Raw genomic sequence first — 6,000 nt, forward strand, 5'->3', positions numbered from 1 at the left:
AACACATTTTAACCCAAATAATTTTATTTCACCTATTTATTAATTAATTCATTTTAATTTTTCCCATCAACCAAACCCACTCATTTAACATTCTTATTACCCAAAAAAGAAAAGAAAAGAAAAGAGGGTAATGCTGGCAATAATTATTTGAGCAAACATTTTATATAAATAGAGGTGATAAAGTTAATCCATAAAAACATAACTCATTCAATCCATTTAAATTTGGGCTAGTTATTGACCTGCCATTAAAATCGAATTGATATATAGCTCAAATTGACTAATGAGAAATTTTATTATTTTTTAAATTTCTTTTTAAAATTTGATATACTATATATAGCCATAATAAATTTAAATTAATTTTATTAGGTACTAAATTTTTTAATAAAAGAACAAATAAAGTAATTAAAATTTAGTAAGAATTGGCGATTTGATTTATGATCCAATTTTAAGCCCGTATCAACCCAATTAATTTCTGAATAGGTCAATGATCCGCACATATATCAATTTAACTATTTAAAATCTGCTTAAATCCATTTAAATTTAATTCAACCCTCCCATTTCACATCCCGTACCAGAATCTAAGACAAAAGAAAGACTTTTTTTCTTGTTTGTAGCCGCCATTAAAAGTCAGATCTTACTCCATCCTAATGCCTGCAAAAATAATGTGTGATATATATGGCCTTTGCTAAATATAGAAAAACTATGACATAAAGTTTATACTATGAAGCAATATACATAAGAACCTTGCTTTTAGACATTTCTTAATTAGTTGATCTTTTTGAAAAAAAAGAAAGTGGATCCTACTTCTTGTTGTTACTACATTCTATTCTCTTCAAATTTTATTTAGTCGAATTTCACTGAGTATGTTGTTGTTACTACTTCTCTTCTATATACTTTGCCTAATTTTATTTTGGGGTGTAGACACTAATATACTGCCCACCACTTCTGATCGTGTTTGTTTTACAACGCACTTCTTAGTCACGACTTGTTATTTGGGTCATGATAATAGATAAGTTACATACTGTAATATACAAGCACGGGAAACTTATCTAAATATATCATATTAAAAAAATATTTTTCATCTATTGCTATATAATTTTAAAATATCTATATTGCATGTATGATTCATTTTTAATATACAGTACATATTATTTACGAAAATAAGCCTAATATATTTTAAAGCATTTATAATACATGTATACTGCATGCAAAATCTACTTTTATGTATAATGTAATACATCTATATTACATGCACAATTCATTTTTAATACATAGTGCAGTTTTTTTTTTACTAAAACAAGTATAATACATATTAGGTAATAAAGAAAAAATACTCAAAAAGTTAATTATCCCTACAAGCGCACACAACAAGGAACTTATTTAAGGGAAATTTACATAAATGTACTACATATTAGGGAGAATAATTTATAAAACTCATATAATACAAGTTTTATTCATGGATAATATATTTACCACATACTTTAATACACTTATAATACATTGTGCCAATTTCTTACAAAACAAATATAATATATTTTAAAATACTTATAATATATTTATATTGCATGCATAATTCACTTTTAATACATAATAGATCTATCATAATATTGCTATATATTGCTATAAATGGTAATAAATAAAAAATATCGCTAAAATCAATAATTATTTATTAAAATGTGTTTTTCCTAGTAATTTTAAGCAGTCTCATTAAGTCCATGGAGTTCTTCAAAAGGTCCAAGAATAAGGATGAGGCCTGAAGTTGAACAAGAACAAGAAGCCCAAACGTGGCCCAAATTCGAAAAATCGATCTTCTGAGGTCGGTTACCTGAATCGATTTTCACTGTTTTATTTAGTAGAGCGTCTAGTCGATTTTAGTTAGGTCTATCTTACCTTTCCTATTTTTGGCCTAATCGTGTTTTAAGGGTCCCTATTAGGGATATTTTAGGTATTGTAAACTATTCATTACCATAGTATATACATGCATATTCCTTTTATTTTTTCATTTTGGTAGATAACTTGTTTTGATATCAATATGGGTTGTGGTACAGTGGTGGGACTGCTCTATCCTTAATCAGAGGTATCGGGTTAATGCCTTGGGTATGGAGAAAATCTTGTTGGGAGCTCCAACCCTGAATGGGCCTGCAGTGCGCAATCCGAATTTAATCGGGACTCCATAGGCTCCGGACACCGAATGAAAAACAAAAAAAAAAAACTTGTTTTGATGATTATGTTGATGAAACTCTTCACATGGTATTGTATATGTAATTACAATATATATGATTTATCATTATGTTGATGATTATATTTTTTTATACGATAATTATACATGATACACTTTGATGTCCCTCCACCACTTCTGCATAGAAAGTGTATATGTAATGTATAAGCGATCTATATATAAAGAGAGATAGAGAGTATATAATATAATAGTTTAATATACCTTGTGAATACTTTTTACAACTGTTATACATCGTATACACAAATTTATACACGATCATCGTATTCAAACTTTCAACCCATCACTGATACCAACTACCAACAAATGATACATCGTATATATAAGTGTTTATATAATTTTTATACAAAATTAGTAGTATGGTTTACTCCTAGAAAACATAATTAACGTTAAGACAAAATTTCCTAACTAAATAATAAAAATTTCATTTAGCTACGGATGAAAAACAAATTATAAGAAAATTTAATTAGCTAGGAGCTTTTTAGCGATCGACTCACTAATAATTTTCGATAAATTCTATAGCCGATTCTATGTTTTCTTGTAGCAGCTGTTCTTTTCTGAATTTTTTTGTATTAATGCAAGATGTTTTGTGTATCGGAATACTCCCCGCAGAAGAAAGAAAATAGTGATAACTTTTTGAACTCATTTGCTTTCAAAAAGTGGTAAATATGTTCCAAAAATTGCTTAGAATTTTTTTCCAATAAATATCATTATGAAAAAGTAAATTTTTTCAATTTTTGTAAGAACTAAAAACTACAGGCGTTTCCAATTTGAGAATTTTAACTAAGACTTTTAATGTGGTTCACATATTAGGTAATTAAATAATTATTTTTTCTCTCAATTAAGGAATAAATCAGATCATATTGTATGATTATACAACTATATTCGACAATAATTTCCTTGACGAAAGGGGGATTCCGATCCCTAATAACATAGACTAGAAGGTTTTGATCAATATGAGTTGTGGTGGAGTGATGAGACTTTTCCATATCCTTAATGAGAGATCTCGCATTCGAGCACTGGGTATGAAGAAAATTTTGTTGGGAGCGCCACCCTCATATGGGATCTGCAAACTGCAGTGTGCAATCCAAATTTAGTTGGAGTTTCAATGCGGGCTTTAGACACAGTAAAAAATCAAAAAAAAGAGAAATAATTCTTATGTATTGTGTTCTTGAGTATATGGCTTAGTGATTGACGTCCCATCAACCGATTTCTTGGGGTTATAAAAGAATAAAAAGACGCGCTGATCCACGTGTTTATGTGAGGGTGCACGTTCACCCTCACATGAACACTAAAACTATTTGGATGCACTGATTTAAACGATGCACGCCTCCTCTTTCGAGGTGAGGGGATTTGGTTCGAATCCCATTTATTACTTTTTTGTTGCTTAAAAATAGGCGAAATCCATCGGTGACCGCCTAAAGTTGGCACCAACTTTCACTTAAACACCTCAACTAGGCTTTGTTCATTTTAGACACCTCAAGTAATGAAGAAGAAAAAGAAGAAGAAATGAAGAAGAAGAAGAACAAAAAAAATAATAAAAAAATATTTTTAAACAAAAAACGTTTTTCACGTGCTTAAAATGGTGCAGCATACGCAATGTGCCAAGTCAGCACAAAGTGTCAAAATGACACATCGGAGCCTTACCTGAGGTTTCTAAAATGAACAAAACCTAGTTGAGGTGTCTAAGTGAAAGTTGGTGCCAATTTTAGGAGGCCACCGATGGGTTTCACCTTTAAAAATACCTCATGGTGTAAAGTAAAGTTCAAAATCATCACTCCCAAAGCACACTTTAAAAAGTTGAGTCATTTAATTCATATTTATACTTTAGTATATAGTTTTATATTTCTATATTTGATAATATTATCATTAAATCGGCATTGCGTGATATGCATTAATTAACATGCATTAATCGTTGGTGATAATTCAGTATCTTTAAAATCTGAATTCGCCTCTAAGCATTATAACAAGTAAATTGTAAAAATTGGTCTCAGATTTAACCATTTATTGTTCCTGCTACTAAATCAATGGAGTTGAAATGGTAAATTCGATTAACTCTAATAACTCGAGATTATGCTTATGTCTTAATCTCTATTGTAATTGTTCATATAATTTCTTACTGAGCATCCATAAAAAGTGTAATTATTTACATGAAAAATAAGACCGTCATATGTTACAACATGTTAAAATATATAAATAATATAAAAATATATTATACTATTTCTCTATGTAAATATATATTTTAAAAAATAGCCCTTTCAAAGAAAAGGTGATTTAATTAATGCAAGGATTGAACAGAACCAAACATCCTCTGCCCTACTCTATGCCCCCATTTAATGCATAAGCCTGAAGGCTTCTTACCTTTCAAATTATCTATGGTATTTTTTAGAAACAGTTATCTTAAATTATTTATCATTTTAAAAGTTTAATATAAAATTTGTATTTTTTTAATTTTATCTTTAGTAGTAATTAATCTTAAAGACTACAAACATCTTAATTATAGAGAGATAGTAAGTAAAAAAAAATAATATCTTAAGACATAAATAAGAAAAAAATAAATAAAGTCCCTCCTAATTTCTTTAGAAATGTGTAAGAAAAAATCACGTCAGATAATTTGAGGCGGAGGAAGTATTCCTCTACCTTCTTTTTTTATTTTTAAAAAGAGTCTTTCTTACGCATTTCCTTCATTCTTTAATATTTCCAACTCCTTTTCTTGCTGAGTAGTTGGCCAATTTAATGATACTTCTTTAATGCACCAAACAATATTGTCATCTTCTACATGTTATTTTTCCTATTTTTAAGATTAATTCTTTACCTCAAAAATATCTAGTCTTTTATTCTTCAACATTTCTTCAATCTCTACCATTCATCAAGAATCCCATAACTTCTTAGAATTTTTTTCCCTTTTCTCATCTAGTTTATTTTGATTTAGTACATATGATGAAAAAGGAAAAAAAGATAAAGTCAAAGTCAAAATTAAGGGTGGATGTTCAAGTTTTCACACAGATGAATACACGAGATGTTGATGCGGTTCAATGAGAAAGCAGTACTCAAAGAGATTTTGAGTCTATTTTTTGATTGAGCCGCACCAATATCACTTGTTGATAAATCTTTAAAGCCCATATATGTATGTATGTACGTACGTACGTACTTCTCCATATATCACCATCAAGTAGTGAAGAAGTACAAATTTGTTGCCGTTTGAAGTAATTTTTTTTACTGGTAAAATTAAATTAATTGATCTTGTTGCTTGAACAGTTTTTTTCCCCCATAAATTGTGTGCTCTTTATGTCTGTCTGAAAATGTTGTGTTGTCTATTCTAGAGTTAATAATGATTTTTATGTTGATTGACAAATTATTTTATGTTGGCTCTTGTTCTACTTGGACTATTCCTTATTAAGAGGTTGAAGGTTGACCAATTTTATTTTATTTTTGGAGGACAACCATTTTCTTTCTTTCAAAAAGACGATGGTGGTTGATGCAACTTGTGCGTATCTGAACTAATGTATCATGTACCATTACTTAGGGGGTGTCAATGATTCGATTTCAATTGGTTATTTTATAAAAATTTATATCATATTAATTTTTTGATTACTTAATTTTGTACAACTAAAATTAATCTTTTTAAAACTATTTTATTTATCTTAGTTTTTCTTCTATATCGGTAAGATTCGATTAATTTTCAATATAATATTGTAAGAGTTGTAGGTAGAAGTTAGAACATAATACCACACATACTTACTTGTAGGGCTGTACATGGCAAA

This window comes from Solanum dulcamara, chromosome 10 (genome assembly GCF_947179165.1).
Source record: "Solanum dulcamara chromosome 10, daSolDulc1.2, whole genome shotgun sequence".
In the NCBI taxonomy this organism is placed as follows: domain Eukaryota; kingdom Viridiplantae; phylum Streptophyta; class Magnoliopsida; order Solanales; family Solanaceae; genus Solanum; species Solanum dulcamara.